Here is a 20,436-nt window from a genome sequence, read left to right on the forward strand (position 1 = left end):
GTCCCTCAATTATTCCAGTACAATTATTCACTTGGACTTAGAAAGCAACTATTCAGTTACATCTGCCTTTGCTTTTATTAACACCTCAAATTACATCATCTGGAGACTTTGGATAATAAAGGCACCAATGCCCAGAAAACGAGGGATGACCTCACAGGTTTATAAAGAAATAAAGGATATGGATAAGGTGGAAGGTCATGGCCTTTCCCCACCACTACTTTATTTCTTGTTAGTTACCTTTTTCACGGAGTTTCACTTTTTGGACACAAAATAATCTATGTAAACAAGCTAATTTATGTATTTTTGTTTATTATTATTGTGTTCTTTATTTTGTGTGCTGTTTTTGTGCTGCATCAGATCCAGAGTAACAATTATTTTGTTCTCCTTTACACTTGTGTACAGGAAATGATATTAAACATCATTAAACAATCTTGCATTATTGTTCACTGTAGTGTGTATATGATTATTTTAAGATTTTATTCCATAAGACATAGAAGCAGAATCAGGCCATTTGGCCCATCAAATATGCTCCACCATTCCAACATGGCTGATTTATTATCTTTATCTCATTCTCCTGCCTTCTTGCCGTAACCTTTAACATCTTTATTAATCAAGAACCCATCAACCTTCACTTTAAATATACCCAATGACTTGGCCTCCAGAAATTCACTATCCTCTGGCCAAGAAATTCCTCCTCCAATTTTCTTTCCTCTTAGAGACCCTGATTTATCCTGGAAATGAATTACACCGAAATGAAAGATGGACATTGATATTCTGCTTAGCCTCACATCCTTGCAGCATGATGATAACTTTGCTGATGATCACTGTTAGCTATTTTACAACGCTAAATTATTTTCTTCTTTAAAAAAGATTAGTAATGCAGAACAGAGACACACAAACTGCAGAGAGGCCAAGATCGATCATCATTCTATGCTGAGTTAGCCTATCTTTGCTCGTATATTGATAAGACCACTTTAATTAGCCCCAATGACCAAGAAAAGGTAGTTAAATCAGATTCTTGCATTGCAAAGATTCAACTCTGAAGCCCACCATTGCCAAACAGCCTGCTAATGTACATGAACCTCAATTACGAATGGAAAAATTACACTAGATAGAATATCTGGAATAGGATTTTCCCCTACGGCTATAAGACTTTAAGAGGGAAAAAACTGAAGGGGATTTTTTTAAAGTTCTACATTCACCACAAACAAAGCCCAGTATATGAAGTAAACAGTAAACAGCACGACCCCCACAATCACCGTTAACCTCCACCGTTCAGACTTGTCCGGTGCAGTCCACGGCCTGCTTGATAACTCTCAGCAGAGAAGCCCTGTGTAACAACACGAGCTCCCTCAACATAATGGGATTATGTGGAGGGTGAATAGGACAAAACATTTGGTAGCTGAAAACCTCTGACAACCAGTTAAGAGACTCTCCTAGTTTAACAGAGAAAGCTGTCGAGACATCGTTTATCAATGGCATAAACATTTCAAAAAAAAACCTATTAAAGTATTAAATTTTAAAAGCAAAATATTAAATCATCTGGGAAAAAAATTATATTCAAACAAAACAAAAACTAGTTAAGCCCCTTGTATAAACCCTCTTCCACCAGAATGAAGGAAACATTTCCTGGGCTTGATCCAGTCTTGGGAAAGATACTCAGGTGGATTCTCAATTTAGTGGAAAGCAGGCACAGCACTGTATCTATTTTAGCTTCCATGAGGAGTGCAATGGACTGTGTACAAGATAAACAGCTGGGAATAGTTAACCACAACTTCCATGTCCACGCAGAGCTGTAGGTTAGGTGGGAAAATAATGGGAGTTAACTCAGGGGAAGGGAGGCACTGAAGTTTGTTCACAACATTCGCTGAATAATAATTTGGCAAATGGAGGTTTGATAGCAGGCCATTATCAACGAAGAACAAAGGCATTTTCCCTTTACATTCATAAAAACACTTCTAATTATAAAATGAGGCAATTTCACAAACAAAAGCATGCCACCAACTGTTCACTGTTCAGCCTACGCTCTCCAAGCATAAAGATTAATGAAGACATCTTCGACTAGCAATAGTTCTAACCAGAATCAGATTTAACATCACTAGCATATGTCATGAAATTTGTTGTTTTGTGGCAGCAGAACTTTAGTCCATAATAAAAGCTGCAAATTACTATTTATTTATATTTAATAATTACAGTTAAAAAGAGAGGGAAAAAATAGTGATGCAGTATATATGGGTTAATTGGCCACTCAGAAATCTGATGGCAGAGGGAAGATCCTAAAACATTGTGTATCTTCAGGCTGCTGTGCCTTCCCCTTGATGGTAACAATGAGCTTTCTCCAATCCTATGCAGTGGCCCCTCTGTACCAGACGGTGATGCAACCAGTTAAGAGTGCTCTCCGCAGTATTTCCGTAGAAATCTGCTAGAGTCCTATGTCTTTAAGAAACTGTACAATGCACAAAGCAGTCTCAATAAATCATCTTCAGCAAATAAGCACCAATGTTGACTTACACCATTTTTACAAGTAGATTATGCACACCAGATGAATGGATCTGTTTACAATAGATATGCTATCATGTCTCCCTAGATGTGCATGGTTCAGTGATGTCAATGACATAAAAGGTCAGAAAACAAGGTATAAATACTTTAAATATTTTATTTACAGATAAATGCTTAAAATCTTTCCATGCAACACAAGTTCCACTCTTTTGAATGCTCAATTCAAAATGCTCAATTCATTTGCATGCAGACACATTACAGCCCAATCCTTGATTACAACCTATTAACTTGTACTGACAATGCTTTATTTAAGAGGGGTGCCAGTCAGTGCAGATTAACCATCATATAATTTGGCAGTTGGGATTGTAGTTATCCATTCTCTACGTGCCTCTGGCCAAGTATCTCCAGATTTATGCAATCTAAAGATTATTTGCATTTGAACACAAACAATAGGAATGTCAAAGCCTTCCTACACATTCATGCAAAACCTAAAACACAAGCTGTATTTTCCATGAAACAACAGATGGCCGGGGACCAATTCCTAAGGTGCATGCAGTTGCTCACTGGTTTTAGGCTTGCATGTACACAAATCGCAAAATGGCTCAGACATGCAGACAAGACCAAAGAAAACAACTTGGGATGTATTAACTGCTGTTTCCAACAACTAACCATTTATCTGTCTAACACCTCATGCATGAAAAAACAAAACTGTTCAAAAACCTAGCTCTTAGATGTGAAAAAGCTATAATTTAAAATCATAATATACAGAATACATCTAAACATTTTCAAAATGATAGTTAAACAGGAAGAAGGACAGACTGCCCATTTGAAATTAAAACTGTACATACAATTAATATAAAGTTAGACTTCATATTTCAAAAGATTTAGGCAACATGGAAAGCATGTGATTTTATACTAAAGGTTACACACATTCCATAAGCAGAAATGGCTATAAACATTATCCACACAGAAAAAGGGCTTTCTTATATTTACCTCAAAATGTAATGCAATCACTGTATCTCACTCATATGTCACCAGTCATCCGGAAGCTACACTAACTTCACAAGTCCTGACATTAAGCAAGGAACATTCCATTTCATTGGTCAAGGACACTGTTTGTGTTGTGATGTTACATATTTCTTCATTTGTTTCAAAGGCAATCTCAACCACCTTTCAGTGATTTCATTATGGTACATGACTGTGATTTATAAAAAAAATCACTATGATTTTTTAAAAATTCTATCAAAATGCATGTATTTTAAAGACACCAATGCCAAATGTCAATAATGGTATTAGTATAATGCAGAGCATATAGAAATCCCTCAATTTACATTACCACTGTAAATGCTATTTTCTCTTTTATCACAACCTGATAAATGACTAGTGCACTTTCAACAGGTGAGGCTTGTTGGGCTATGAACTGACAATAAATATCAAAACACTTCATTATGGGTGACCAACACACAACTTCATTACATTAGGAGGAAGCACTATGCTTATTGGGATAAGCTTTAAAATATATGCAGTTTTATAAAATTCTGGTTAGGCCACATCTGGAGAGTTGCATTCAACTCTGGTTGCGCCATTATAGAAAAAATGTGGAGGCTTTGGAGAAACACAAAAGAGTTTTACAAGGATACATTCTGGATGAGAGGGCATGTGCTATAAGGAGATATTGAACAAACTTGAGTAGTTTTCACAGAGAGGCAAGGCTGAAGAGAGATCTAACAAAAATTTTTAAGATTAAGAGATGACCACTGGTATCTTTTCCTATGGTTCAAAACATCTAATACCGGAGGGAATATATTTAAAGTGGATGAGATGGACTAAGATGAAAGGAAATGTGTGGGGCAATTTTTTGTTTCCACAGTGAGTGGTGGGTGCTTGGAATGTGCTATCAGGAGTGATCGTGGATATATGATAAGAGGTGTTTTAGATAAGCACATGAAATGTCCAAAGAATGAAGAGATATGGACATTGTGTAAAAATAAGTGATTATTCTGGTCAGGCATTTAATTACTAGTTAAATTACGTCAGCACTACATTGTGGGCAAAAGGGCCCATTTCTGTGCTGTACTGTTCTATATTCTAAAAAAGAGTTTACAGCTGACAGCATGGCCACCAACAGTCAAAGAATGAAAGTTAGGACAATATAGTATGTTGTAACAATAGAACTGGAGAGAATCATTCTCTCAGAGTTATACAGTAGAAACAGACACAAAGATGAGGAGAGACTAGGCACTTTTAAAATAAAGGCAAATTAGCCAAGTTTTGGAAAAAGTCAACAGACCCAGGGGTTATGATGAATAGGATTGGCACAGAGATGACAATATCAAAATTACGTTATGTAACCTCATGGTAACAAGTTCATTTCCTGAAATTCATGAATCAATGCAGTATTTCTAATAATGGCGCAGATTTTTTATGTTTTTTATGTTTATTTTCTCAAATATTGGTCAAAAAAGTAAGTTCAGTTACACAGCTGCCACAGGGAGATTTGAACAAAGTCTCGTGATTATTAGCCCAGCAACATAACCATCAAAGTTTGGTTTTCAAACTGACCTCATTTCAGTTTCTCAGTTTAGTTTATCATTTCGTAGATTTATTTGACATATCTATAATTTTTTTTTGCAGTTAGCTAAGCTGTACACATCCAACACCTGACTTATGGACAACTCCCCACACATGAACAAGCTCCCATAATGTTATCAGATTCAAAAGTCCAATATATGTACTTATGTTTGCTCCTACATACATCAGAACTAGCCTCCTCTCTCCTCTCCTTTGAGTAATTATTCTTAGCTACAAATTGCATGTGCTTTTGGTGCCATTCATTACAATATTGTGGACATCCAGTTTACTGTACCACATGCATAGGATTTTCATTGATTTTTGATTTAAGGACAAAAAGCAACTTAAAGTTGTCTGTCAATACAGAAACTATTGCTACCCAAGAACAGTGTGTACTCATGAAGAAAAACCAATAGTGAGCAAAATACAGCATTAATAACTTCCAATGCACTTTTCTATTGCATCTACAGCCCTCCCCTCTATAAAGGAAGAGTTTACAAGGGCAATTTCATTCATACATTGCACAATGTTAATAAATATTACTGGATTTAAACTTTCATTTAGATAATGAGTAACAATATTTTATTCATGATTCAGAATCTCGAATGACCAAAAAATAATAATTGCAACCATATCCATATTTTAATTTCTAACTCCACAGTATATTAAAGTCTCTTTAAAAAAAAGTTACTCAATTTAAGCAAAAATGTACTGGATAGGAAACTTCTAAATTATTAATTGTGATCAAAAGAATTGTGGATAGCAATATTTTGTTTGCTGAAGAACAGAGAAAAGTTACAGAATCTTTAAACAGGTTGGTTTTGCCATCGCTCTGTACCTGTACACTGAAAGTAATGTATGTAAATCACTCTTCATACAAAATTAAATTTCAGCTCACTACAGTTGAAGTCACTTTCTGAATTGCCCCATAAAGAAATCTGTGGTGATTGTCTATAACCTCCCCCACATTCAAACCACAAAGGGTTTAGTAGGTATGTTTCTGATCATTTCGTAAATACACTGTCAAGTTAGGCAACATGAGCTCATGGTGTCTTTAGCTCATTCCAGAGGCTTAATTGTAAGGAGGGAGACATGGTAAGAAGAGTGTGAGTGAAAGAGGAGAAAACCTTTGCAGATGGTTTAGTATACATGCTAAAGGTCGGAAGTTCAATCCTAGATCTGCACTGTTAGCTGAACATGTCAAACACTGAATGAAGATTACAGAAAAGGAAGAAACATCCAGGAATTTCACTTTGATTTAAATAGTGTCTAAGGCTATGGGGCATAGTGTTGACCTCAGGCCAAAAAAAGCTCAACTGTGGCTCCTCCAAATATCTGACACCAAATTCCACAGACAAACAAAAAGATACCTGTAATTCTAATTAATGATTTCATGAAATAAAGGAGGAAAATTGACCCAGAACGAAAATAATAAGGGCTTCTGCAGCCCCTCAAACATGCTTCACTACATGGGTATTTATTAAGTAATATATGACTATTATGGTGGGATGTGCTCTTTTTGCCAGGTCACTGTCATAAAATACATACATTAGATCTTTTATCATGACAGCTGCTGGGCTCCTCATTCCAGTGCAACCATTAAAAAACAGTAGACAATAATTTCAACAGCATCGTAACCACCAAGAAGTACAAAAAATAGCAGCTGTGGTAGAGTAAGTTACAGACTGTAACCCAATCTTGGGGGTGTGAGGCAGTTGATGTTCACAAACCACTGAACTCCGCTCTCACTGCTTACGAAAGCTGAACCCCTTGATTGTATTACATCCTGGCAACAAACTAGCACTCAGTTTCACAGTGATTGTGGTACACATCTTGAAATGTGCAAAGCCTCTGTTTACATATAGATAGCATTCAATTTTAGTATCAGCTCTTAAAGCATTAGTCACAGCATTTTGTCATTGTGACTGCTGGAATGATTGTTTATTCAGTTTGTAGGAGTTACATCTGTTCCACTATTTGCTGAGTGATTTTTATTTGGAAGAAAATTGATGTAAAAAAAGAATTTATGCATTTTACTGACTTGATTTTGTGGATTTTCAAATATGCTGGCCAACACTATTTCGATATATGCAATTTTGCATGCAATGCCAAAATTAAGCCAACTTCAGAAAGAAGAATATTTACATTCAACAATCCACACATGTTCAATAATCACAATGAAACACACAGTTCCCATGTACATCTCAATTCATGACCTATACACAGTATTAAACAACACAAAAGACTAACTGTTGTGATTTACTTTTCAAATAAACCAAAAGATGATTACTTAACAGAAAGTTAATTAAAATAATCTCTGTAACAAAGAACCACAAAAAGACATTCACAGAAGCACTCTACATTGAAGTAATTTTTTTACACTGCGATTTCTAATCTTCTTGATGACCCTACAAATTGCATTCTTGGCTAATTTCTTACAAATTCAGTTCCAGTCCAGAATCAAAATTCTTTGTTATTTCTTTTTAAAAGTCTTTATTCGGACGAAAAGAAATGAACAACATTCACAATGGCACATTAACAAAAAACAAGTATGTTCCAAGTTTTGTTCCAGTCAGGTAACCAGAGTAAAACAATGCGTTTAAGGTCTAATCTACCAAAGTTAACACCAGATTTTGACAAGCTTGTCACTCTGCACTCATCAACACAGGGATCTTAAATTAAGAGGTTAAGAGGGAAGCAAAATTTAACAGTTTCCCAGATGTTAGTAGAAGCACAATGGAAGTCATAAATATTCGTCCATGATTGAGAAACCACAATAGAAAAAAAACGAACATCTCCACAAGTGACATTCTGGTGCCAATCAAGCCCATACTTATCCTGATAAACATATAATAAAATCCAAGTGGGGAAAGTGACATTTTGGAGGACGGAGGGTGGGTGGAAAAAGGGATGTTGGAAGGGTTTAAAGTCAAAGAACAAAAAAAAGTCTGTGAGAAGTGGAAGTGTGGAAGGGGAGTTGGGAACGAGGGAGGAGCTGGGCGATCACTGGTGCCACAGAGTTTTTGTGAATGAGAATCAGTGTATACAGGCATCAAAAGACATCAACATGTGTGAATCAGTTGGAGTGTGCTTGAAAAAGAGCAAATTAACGGTGCAAGTGGCAGCTGTGCACACAAGCACGTGTCCAATGAGCTGAACACGCCTGTGCAAGTGACTGCACTTGCATGGGTATAGAAGAATGAGGGTGAGTGTATACACATGAAGGTGTGGAAGTTTCTGTGAATCAGAGTGAGTGTAAATATGTGCACAAGAGTGTGCTAGTGTTAAAGTGCACAAATAACATTAGTTCAAATGGGTGCTTGAGTGAATGCAAGTGAGAAAAGTGTGCAACAGTGAGTTTATTTCACGAAGTGTATTTGTGTGAATGAGTGTCTAGGAGTTTTCTGCAAAGCAGTAAATGAGTTATGTGTGAGTGTTAGTGAACAAGTGCAATCAGGTTCACATATGCATGCATGCTCAAGTTAATAAATATGTGCACACGCACAAGTGAAAAAGTGCGGTTAGTGCCTGTGTGGAATTGAATGAGTGTGTTTAGTGTGCATGCACAATTGAATGAGTGTGAGTGTATTCATGATTTTGTCCGCACTGTTTTTCCACGATTATTTGTGTCCACTGGCATAAAACCAATATCACTGACTGCATTGTTTGCATTGATTGTGCACATTTGCGTTCGTGCACTTAAGTGTGTTGGTCCACATGACTGTATTGATCCGCACGACTTTGTTCACAAACAATCATGTTTGTCCGTGCAGCAGCATTTGTGCATGTGATCGTATTTCTGCACAACTGCCATTCACGTGACTGTTCATGCATGTGATTGTCCACACAATCATAACTGTGTGCACAATTGTGATATGCAAAATCCATGTGACTGGTTGTGCACATGTGTTTGTATCTGTCCATGTGGCTAACCAGTGTTTCTCTGCATGACTACTTTTGTCTGCAAGAACGTATCTGTGCACGATTGTTCATCTCCATGACTCTGCTCACGCATGATTGTTTATTCACATGATCATGTTTACATACATGTCTGCACTTGTCCACTTGACTTCATTAATCCATGAGACCATGCTTGTGTGGATGACTATCTGTCCTGGTGACCACAACTGCCCCATGAATGAGTGTGTGTAAACATAAGTGTGCATGTACTTGAATAAGTTAGTGTGGATGAGTGTGTACACATCTGTGTGCCTGGGAGTGTCCGTGGGTGACTTAAGCCTTTGTGTCTGAGTGTGCGGATTGTTGCACGTCTCTGTGAGGCGTGTGTTTGGGTGTTGGGAAGGGGAAAAGGTGAAGTTATAAGCACCAGTCACAGAGACAATGCAGCAGCAGTAACAACACACATGCCACCCTTTCAGACCCTTCCTTACCTTCCGTCCCTCTACCACATGAATGTTGAGGCTGCCTGCAGTTTCACAAGAGAGAGAAGGGGGATAGTTGGTGAAGATTGCATCTGAATTCCCTCTCCCTCTTGCCCCTTCCCTCTGGCGCTGCTCTCCTCCGGCTGCCCGCGAACAATGCCGTGCTCTAGCGAGGGCTGGCTAATCTTTCCCTTTTTGTTTAAGGGAGAGACGGGAGGTTTTCAGAGTGAGGACCAAAGCCCGGCTAACACCGTAACCACAGGACACCGCGCACCCGCCAGTAACCGTCGCGCTCATTGGCCCGCGCTCGCCGCCCGCACCGGCGCCTGGCCAATCAGCGCCAAGGAGAAAGAGGACTGAATTGATTTAAAAGCTCTGGGTGCACAAACAATGTTGCAGTGGGGTGGGAGAGGCTGCGGTTGTGTGTGCACCGACGCTGAGGCAAAGGGTTAAATTGGGTTTTGGGACTACAGATACTGGGGTCTGAGATTCCAAAATCTGGGTTAAGCAGGGGTCTGAGTCTGCAAATTCTGGGGTTAAACTGTGATCTGGGGCTGCAAATTCTGGGATAAAATTGAGTTCTGGGGCTACATATATATAGAGGGTGCAGAAACTAAGGTCAAACTGAGAACCCGTTTTGGAAACGCAGGAATTAAACTGGGACCCGGGACTGCCTAGACTGGGGTTAAATTAAGATCTGGGGCTGTAAATACAGGGGTAGAATTAGATTCTGGGGCTGAAAATATAGGGGTTAAATTATGATCCAAGGCTACAAATATCTGGATTAAACAATGCACTAGTCTTTAGACACCAAAGTCAAATTAGGAACTAAGTTTGTAAATATATACATAATGTTTGTGTGTGTGTGTGTGTATATAATCACACACAGAGTACTGTATATACAAACTTGTGTGTGTGTGTGTGTGTATATATATAATAATCACAGAGTACTGTGCTGAAGTCTTAGGCACATATATATAGCTAGGGTGCTTAAGATTTTCGTACAGTGCTGTAGTAATTTTATGTATTACACTGAACTGCTGCCACAAAACAAACAAATTTCATGCCATATGTGAGTGATGATAAACCTGATTCTGATGTGGGTCTCTGTTGTGGACTGAGACTGGGAAAGGGGCAGAGAGAGGGAAGGCAGCAGAAAGAATCAGAGAGACATTCTGTAATAATCAATAAACCAATTGTTTGGAATCAAATAACCAAGCCTTGTGTCTCAGGGCTAGGTGTGTCTGCACATGTGCCACATACCCCCCACCCCGGCACACTTTCTCTGCCACTTGTCCCATGCCCCTTCCCACAACACACCTCTCTTGCCATTCCCAACATACTTTGCTCATGCCAGATTTACAAACTTGCTGTACTGTGCAAACGTTTTAGGCACCCTAGCTATATAAGTGTGCCCAAGACTTTTGCACAATACTGTGTGTGTGTGTGTGTCTGTGTAATTATACACACACAATGCGGATTAGCACAATGCTTTATGGTGTCAGTGATCAACGAACAGGGTTCAATTCCTGCCATTCTCTATAAGGAGACAGTAGATGTACAAACGTTTGTGCCTGCACATTCTCCCTGTCACCTTTGGGTACTCTGGTTTTCTTCCACATTCCAAAGGTGTTAGGGTTAATAAATTGTGGGAATGCTGTGTTGGCTCCAGAAACATAGCAACACTTGCGGGCTGCCCCCAGCACATCCTTGAACTATGTTGGCCGTTGTCACAAACAATGCATTTCACTATATTGTTGTGCATGTGACAAATAAAGCTAATCTTTGTATCTTTATGTAAAATACTGTTGTTAAACCGGGAAACAGAGGCTGCCAACAATGGGTTTAAACCAGGGGATGAGACTGAACTGGAATTAACACAGGGAAATCACAGATGATGTAGTTAAACAGAACTTTGATAGTGTAACTATCAGGAATACAGTAGATGGATTTTTTAAATCACTGGCATATGTTGTAGAAATTTAGCAAAAACTGGGGTTAATTGAATGCTGAAAATTTGGTTCCAGAGAGGAATCCGGCGAGAGGATGAGATAGCAGCACGCCCCGTGCGCGCAGCCCTCCGGTGAAAATGATTATCATATCCGTTAAATAGGGGTCGTGGACAATTTTGATTTGATGGAGACGGACGTGAAAGCACAGAGGAACATCTGGGTAAATTTCTGAAACACAAGTTCGCTGCTGTTGTTACTGCGTGATTGAGAATCTTCCAGAGGGAAGGCCTCAAAATCCCCGGCTTTGCCCGCTGTTGGTGACCGAGATTGAGGTCGAATCGTTCGGATTGAGATGGTGCTCAGTACTCGGTGTCGGAGAGCTGATCAGAGGTTCGGAGTTTTCGGATGACTCAGAGTCGGACTGTGGTCGGGCATGGCAGAGAGAGTTTTTCTTCCTTCTCCCGTCTGCGTGAGATGTGGAACATTTGAGAGACTTTGAACTTTTTACTGTGCTCATGGACTGTTCTTCATCAAGTTATGGTATTGTTGCACTGTTATAACTATATGTTATAATTATGTGGTTTTGTTAGTTTTTTCAGTCTTGGTCTGTCTTGTGTTTTGTGATATCACACCGGAGGAAATATTGTATCATTTCTTAATGCGTGCATTACTAAATGACAATAAAAGAGGACTGCATGTCTTCATAACCTAAAAAAAGTCTTCAGTTTCCCATGTTGAAATTCATTTGGTTCATCTCCTTAATTAAAAAATCTCATTTCCAAATCAGTACAACTTACTTTTTTCTTAAAGATGTTGATGGGATGGGGGCTTCACAAGAAAATCAGTTATCACCCATTCTGCTAAATTGATGGAAAGACCAAGCAATCTGTATTGGGTGATTCTCTACCTAACACCCCCGAAGTGTTTCCATCACCTACAAGACACAAGTCAGCAGTGTGTTGGAACACTCTTCACTTGTCTGGCTAACCAGCTTGATTGGCACCCAAATCTCCACTACAGACATTGGCTTCCTCCCCTGCTATTATAAGCACAAGAGATTCTGCAGATGCTGGAAATTCAGAGTAACATACACAAAATGCTGGAGGGTCTTGGCCTGAAACATCAACTGTTCATTCCTCTCCCTAGATGTTGCCTGACCGGCAGAGTTTCTTCAGCATTTGTGTGTGTGTGTGTGTGCGTGTGTGTGTGTGTGTGTGCGCGCGTGTGTGTGTATGTGTGTGTGTGCGTGTGTGTGTGTGTGTGTGCGTGTGTGTGTTGCTCTGGATTTCCAGCATCTGCAGACTCTCTTGTGTGTATGCAGTCATAAATTTAACGTATTTGGTTGAAGGATTGGAGAAACTAGAGTGGCTGGAGTCTGAAACTCATCGCATGGAAGGATGGTGGAGGCAGAAACCTTCCTCACAGTTAAATAATAATTGGCTGTATGCTTGAAGAGCTGTTATCTGCTGGGCTATGGAGCTGATGCTGGAAGGTGTTATTAAATTGGTTTTTACAGTTGCTAGAGAAATGATGGGCCAAATCATAGGTCTTGAACACCTCAATTAGGTCCTGAAACATTGACTTCACCACCTTTATTGCAGCATGCACCATATACAAATGCATTGCAGTTTACTGCCCTGGTCTATTCTAACTTAAATCCATGACTTCTCCAGGAATGGACAAGCTTAGTGAAAATGGTGAATACAGCCCAGTCCATCACGAGTAGCCCTTCCTACCATTGAGCACATTTACATGGAGCACTGCCACAAGAAAGCAGCATCCATCATCAAGGAGCCTCATCATCCTGGCCATGCTCTCTTCTCGCTACTACCATCCCTGCCACACCACCAGGTTCAGGAACAGTTATTACCTAACAATCTGAATTGGCATCGATAATTTCACTCACCCCAACACTGAACTGATTCCACAACCTACAGAATCACTTTCAAGGACGTTCCAACACAGGTTTTCAGTACTATTTATTCTTATTTTCACAATTTGGTTGTTTGTCAGTCTTAGTTTATGTATTAAGGCATCCAATAGTCTTGCGAGACCATGGATCTGCACCTGGAAAGTCTTCACTCTCCAGGGTGCAGGCCTGGCCAAGTTTGTATGGAAGACCAGCAGTTGCCCATGCTGCAAGTCTCCCCTCTCCACGACACTGATGTTATCCAAGGGAAGGGCATTAGGACCCATACAGCTTGGCACCAGTGTTGTCGCAGAGCAATGTGTGATTAAGTGCCTTGCTCAAGGACACAACACGTTGCCTCAGCTGGGGCTCGAACTCACGACCCTCAGGTAGCTAGTCCAATGCCTTAACCACTTGGCCACGTGCTCACACGTTTATGTATAGTTTTTCATAAATTCTATTGCATTTCTTTACTTTCAAGTAAATGCCTGCAAGAAAATGAATCTGAAAGTAGTGTATGGTAGCATATACAAAGTTCAAAGAAAATTTATTATCAAAGTGTATATTTGTCACCGTATATTACCCTCAGATTCATTTTCTTGTAGGCATTTGCAGTAGTCTAAAGGAATACAATAGAATCAATGAAAAACACACACAAAGACTGACAAACAGCCAATCTGCAAAAGGCATACTTCAATAATAAATTTATTTTGATGTTCTAACACCAAAGGGGACCAGGACAACTGTCCTAAGGGAAATACCACCACGTGCAGGTTCCTTGAATCACATTCTGCTGTGTCTCTGTCGCATCATTTTCCAATTGTGTAAGTTACTGGTGAAGTCACACTTGCAGTAGTGTGCGCAGTTTTGGTCACCCAGCTGTACGATGGATATTATTAAGTCAGAAAGGGTGCAGAAAAGATTCACAAGGATGTTACTGAGATCGGGAGCTTGAGTTATAAGGAGGGTCTGAATAGGCTAGGATGTTTTTCCCCTGGGGTGTAGGAGACTGAGTGGTGATCCTATAGGGGTGTATAAAATCATTACAGGCATAGATAAGCTGACCAGCTTTTTGTTTTCCTCACAGTAATGGATCTAAAACGAGAAACCATAGATTTAAGGTGTGAGGGGAAATCTTATCACATGAATGGTCAAGGATCAACTTTATTCTCCGTATTGGGGATTTGCCGTGGTGTGTTGGTCAGGGCATGAGATGCAACAAAAATTCACAACGTTCAACAATTATAGGAATAAAGAATTGCATAAAAATAAAGTTAGAGGTTAAAGTATGGATATGGAATAAAATATGCATAAACACATAAATACCAGCATACATTTACAGTGTAAACAGCATTATAAAAAGTGGTTTAGAGTGTTTACAGTGCAGTGACAAGAGTAAAAGATAGAGGGAATTGGGGAGGGGGCTAACTAGAACGGTTGATCAGATTAGCCTGGAGAAGAAATTTATGAGATGGCGTGGTTTTTGTTTTAATAGCCCTATAGCAGTATCCAGAAGAGAGCTTTTGGAAAAGGTAGTTTGCAGAGTCGATGGTGTCCACAATATATGGAATGAGCTGCCAGAGGAAGTGGTATAGGTGGGTTCAATTATAATATTTAAAAGACATTTCAGCAGGTGCATGGATAGAAAATGATTTGACGAATATGGGTCAACACAAGAAAATGGGATTAGCTTGGATAGATATCTTGTTTTTTTCAATAGTGGGAGAGTCTAGGATTGGAGAGAACAAACTCAGAATACAAAGACGTTCCTTTAGAACAGAGACGAAGAAGAATTTCTTTAGCTAGAAGACAGTGAATCTGTGGAATTCATTGCCACAGATGGCTTTGAAGTTCAGGTCATTGGGTACATTTAAAGCAGAGATTGATAGGTTCTTGATTAGGAGGAGAATAGGGTTGAGAGGGAAAATAAATCAGCCTTGATGGGATGACAGCAGACTCAATGGGCTAAATGGCCTAATTCTGTTCCTATGAGCTTATGGTCTTATGACAAACAAGAGAAAATCTGCAGTTGCTGGAAATCCAAGCAACACATACAAAATGCTTGAAGAACTCAGCAGGCCAGCCAGCATCTATGGAAAAAAGTACAGTCAGGAAGCTTTAAGCTTCTTCAGGTGTGCTTTCCATCTGTGCTGGGTTGTGTGTCAAGCTAGCAACTTGTCTGCATGAAAAAAACAGACAAATGCTAAAGAAACAGCAAGGCAGCTGCCTGAATCGCCACAGGGTGCGGGGAGGAAAAAAATCGCAGAGATACAAGAGATTCTGCTGATGTTGGATGAACGGTCTCAACTCAAAATGTCAACTGCTTATTCCTCTCCATAGATGCAGCCTGACTTGCTGAGTTCCTGAGTCTTCCAGCATTTTGTGAGTGTTGCTCTGATATCAACAACAGCCCAATCTGCAAACTCAACCATTGGTACTAAGATTTATTTATTTATTGAGATACAGTGCAGAGTAGGCTCTTCCTAACATTCGAGCCTCGCAGCCAAGCAACCCCCGAGTTAACCCTAACGTAATCACAGGCCAATTTACAACGACCAATCACCTACCAACCGGCACGTCTTTGAACTGTGGGAGGAACCAGAGCACCCAGTGGAAACCCACGCGTTTAATGAAAGAACGTACAAACTCCTTTGAGGTAATGGTGGGAATTAAACCCAGATCAATTGTACTGTAAAGCAGTGTGCTAACCATTATTCTACCATGGACACAAACAACAGGAATTCTGCAGATGCTGGAAATTCAAGCAACACACATAAAAGTTGCTGGTGAATGCAGCAGGCCAGGCAGCATCTCTAGGAAGAGGTACAGTTGATGTTTCAGGCCGAGACGAAGGGTCTCGGCCTGAAACGTCGACTGCACCTCTTCCTAGAGATGCTGCCTGGCCTTCTGTGTTCTACCATGGACCCCTTCTTTGATCCATTTTGGAATCAAAGCTACATTGATGTCTGGAGCTGAGAGGTTGGTCCAATTAAAATCCACACTAGGCATTAATAAGTAGGTTATTGGCGACTAAGTGCTCCTTGATAGCAGTGTCGAAGCCATCTACCATCCCATTGCTGATAATTAAGAGTTGATTGATTAGGCGTTTAACTGCGACAAAGGTACTCTCAAGACCATAGACAATGATACCATTAAGAAAGTCTTTGACTACAAGTACCTCGGGTCAAGAATGATGAGTTCGGAGAAGGACATAAAGATACGGAAGGTGCTGGCGTGGAGGGCTATGAACAACATGAAGGAAATCTGGAAGTCGAACCTGACCAGAGGGCTTAAAAAGAGGATTTTCATAGCAGTCATAGAGTCCATTCTCACCTACGGATGTGAGACGTGGGCACTCATCAAGACGATGTGAAAGTCTCTAGATGGTTGCTATACACGAATGCTCCGGATGGCTCTTGACGTGAGTTGGCAACAGCACATGATGAACGTTGAGCTCTATAACAACCTACCGATGCTCACCACTAAAATCGAGGCGAGAAGACTGCAACTAGCAGGGCACTGTCTATGCCACCCCGAGCTACCTGCCAGCCTAGTCATCATATGGGAGTCCAAGCACGGGAGGATGAACCCTGGGCGCCCTCCCGAGACTATGGTCAACACGCTCCTAGAAGACAGCGGCGCTGCTAATGTAGATGAACTGAACACACTGATGAGGGAGAGAGAGAAGTGGAGAGTTCGTCATCGTGCCTGACGCCGGCCCCCCAGGCCTGAGTCGACGTAGTAGTATTAGTGATTAGGCAGTAATTAGACACATTGGCATTTTCCTGCTTTGTCTTGTGAACTAGGCATAGATAGAAGACTGTTGGCTAACATGGTATAAAAACCAAAATAGGCAAAAAATAGTCTTGATAAAGGGTCTCGGCCTGAAAAGTTGACTGCTTGTTAATTTCCATGGATACTGACTGACATGCAGGGTTCTTCCATCATTTTGTGTGTGTTGCTCTGGATTTCTAGCATCTGCAGAATCTCTTGTGTTTATAAAATAGTCTTTTCTGGTTGGAAAACGTAATGAATGACATACTACGGAGATCAGCACTGGAGCCTTGACATTTTACAATCTAATGTGATAACTTGGTTGATATCAAGTGGGAGGAGCTAGAAAAGATGGCATCAGAAGTTTTTGCAGACCCAGGTGACCTCTTGCAGTTCATCCGCAAAACGGCATGATCAAGATCTCTTTGGGGATTTGCTATTTCTTGAATGGTGGGCGAGGGGCTTTTGCTGGTGCAAATGGGGGAGGGGAGGGAGAGGGTCAATGCTTACAGTGCCACTTGTGTGTGGGAGGGGAGGGGTCTTTGGAATTCTGATGTTTCTTCCATTCATTCATTGGGTTTTTTTCTATTTTGTCGATGTCTGCGAAGAGTAAGAATTTCAGGTTGTATACTGTCTACATTCTCTGTATTAAATTGAACCATTGAAACACTGAAGACACCAAAGGTTACTAATTTTGCCAATGACACAAAGATAATTAGGAAAGTAAGTTGTGAAGATTACAATGAGATTCTGGCTTCACCCCTATAGCACAGTGGTTTACACCATGCTGTACAACAGCAGCGACCTGGGTTCATTTCCCACTGTGTGGGATTTCTCCGGGTGTTCTGGTTTCCTCTCACAGTCCAAAGGTGTACTGGTTGGTAGGTTAATGGGTCATTGTAAATTGTCCTGTGATTAGGCAAGGGTTAAATCAGGGGTTGGTGGGCAGCACAGCACAAAAGGCCGGAAGGGCCTGTTCTGAGCTGTATCTCAATAAATAAATAAATAAATCCAATCCTGAAGAAGGGTCTCAGCCCAAGACGTTGCCTGTTTACTCTCCTCTGTTGATGCTGCCCGGCTTGCTGAGTTTCTCCAGCATTTAGAGCATCTTCTTTATCTATGGAATTTGTTGCCACGGGCAGCAGTGGAGGCCAAGTCATCGGGTGTATTTAAGGCAGAGATTGCTAGGTATCTGAGTAGCCAGGGCATCAAAGGTTATGGTGAGAAGGCGGGGCAGTGGGACTAAATAGGATAAAATGGATCAGCTCATGATAAAATGGCGGAGCAGACTCGATGGGCCGAATGGCCTACTTCTGCTCCTTTGTCTTATGGTCTTATCTTACCAAAGGGAGATATTCTGGATAAGTAACTGGGAAAATGGAGAAAATGTGAAATTGTCCACTTTGGTAGGCAAAATAAAATAGATGGATACTTTCAAAATGGTGTGTGACTGTAGAGATCCGAGAAGCAATGGGAGCTGGATGTCCATGTCAAAGTCAAAGTAAATTTATTATCAAAGTACGTATATGTCACTATATACTATCCTGAGATACATTTTCTTGCAGGCATTCACAAGAAAATAAAGAAAAGCAACAGTTAGGAATTCTAACAGAATGTTAGCACTTATAGCCTAGGAGAATTGAATACAAAAGTAGAGGGGTTATGCTCCCGTTATAAAGAGACCACATCTGAATTACTTCGTACAGCATTGCTTGCCTTGTATAATAAAGGATGTTAATGCATTGTCAGTTGCTCTTAGAAGGTTTATTCAACTAATACCTGGAATTAGCAGGTAGTTTTAAGAAGAAAGGCTGTACCTTATTCTTTGGAGTGTAGAAGAGTAAGAGGGAACCAAACTAAAACATAAAAGACCCTGGGTCATCTTGATAGGGTGGATGTGGGAAGAACATCTCACTTTTGGGAGTAAGTGCAATTAAGAGTCTCTGTTAAAAATAAATTTAAGGTTTTCACTTAAGACCAAGGTGAGGTGAATTTATTTTTCTCTCAGAGGTTGCAAATCCTTGGAAGAACCATCTTCGACTATTTTTAATGCAGAGATTGACAAACAAGGGAGGGAGGGGTGAAAGGTTATTGTGGATAGATCAATCATGGCTTTATGCAATGTTGGGGCAGGCTTGAGGTGTTGAGTAGCCTAGTCTTACTGCTAATTCGTATGTTGTATACCACTGAGACAACGAAGAAATGTTATCAGAGTAATGAAGCCTATGGACAATAGGGATGTGAGTGTGTGTACAGATGTGATGGGAGGGAGCTCAGGATAAATGTAAACAAGGCTACATGGTAAAACGTTCTGAGGTTACTGGGCTTGGTAGCGGTGGGGTTAATTTACTCTGATGTTGATCTGGAGATACGAATTCAAATCCCACCATGGCAGATGGGAAATATAAGTCCAAGTAATTAAATAAATCTGGAATTTAAAAAGCTATTAGCAGTCACGGTAACCATGAAATGACTAGATTGTTATAAAAACCCATCTGGTTTGCCTATGTCATTCAGGGAAGGAAATCTGTCATTTCTACTTGGTTTGGTCTATTTCTTTCTCAGACTCACCAACTTAATCCACTCATTTCAGGCCAATTAGAGGTGGACAATAAACGTGGCACCTGCCATATATGAGCAACTGATTGAACTGAGACTGGCTCTGTCCTTGCCTGAAGGCTATATTCATACACCCCTAACACATGTGACTCGTCAGAAGATGTTAGCCACTCTTGTACTATGGTTTCCAGGGAAATTGTAAAATGTTTGCTTTTGCCAGCTAATCTGAACTAGCTCCCTCGGTACCCTTACTAGATTGCAAGGACACATCAGGGAACTGAAATATACCCTTGACAGACAAAAAAAAAGTTCATGTTCTAATTCCACAAGTTGCAGACAACTAGAAAAGCTTCAGAAACTTAATCTGAAGAGCATAAATCATAGGAGCAGAATTAGACTATTTGGCCCATCAAGTCTGCTCTGCCATTCCATCATGGCTGATTTGTTGTATTCTCCCTCTCAACCCACTTCTCCTGCCTTCTCCCCATGGCCTTTGGCACTTTTACTAATCAAGAACTTATCAACCTCTGCTTTAAATATACCTAATAATTTGGCCTCCGCAGCCATCAGTGACAATGAATTCCACAGATTCACCACCCTCTGGCTGTGTCCTAATTTCGGAATTGTCAAACAACTGGGAAAGTTTCAGCAACTTATTCTTTTGCCAGATTATTCCTTAAAGCAGTCCATCAAAAAGAATCAACCCGGATTTTAATGAAAGGTTAAACCTGTTCTCTCCAATGTAGCTACTTTTACTGTGAAGTCTTCTGGAGTTCCTCCCACTTTCTCC

The 20,436-nt window shown here is 40.2% G+C and overlaps 1 protein-coding gene across 1 annotated transcript in view; it reads right to left on the minus strand.

Annotated features, from left to right (window-relative positions):
• The window catches only part of rerea (arginine-glutamic acid dipeptide (RE) repeats a), a 659,533-nt gene extending 649,832 nt beyond the window's left edge, over positions 1–9,701 (minus strand). The window contains exon 1 of the mRNA XM_063033173.1: positions 9,462–9,701. The gene's annotated coding sequence lies outside the window, so the exon portion shown is untranslated. The remainder of the gene's footprint in view (positions 1–9,461) is intronic.
• Positions 9,702–20,436: the final 10,735 nt, after the last annotated feature.

This window comes from Mobula hypostoma, chromosome 25 (genome assembly GCF_963921235.1).
Source record: "Mobula hypostoma chromosome 25, sMobHyp1.1, whole genome shotgun sequence".
NCBI lineage: Eukaryota > Metazoa > Chordata > Chondrichthyes > Myliobatiformes > Myliobatidae > Mobula > Mobula hypostoma.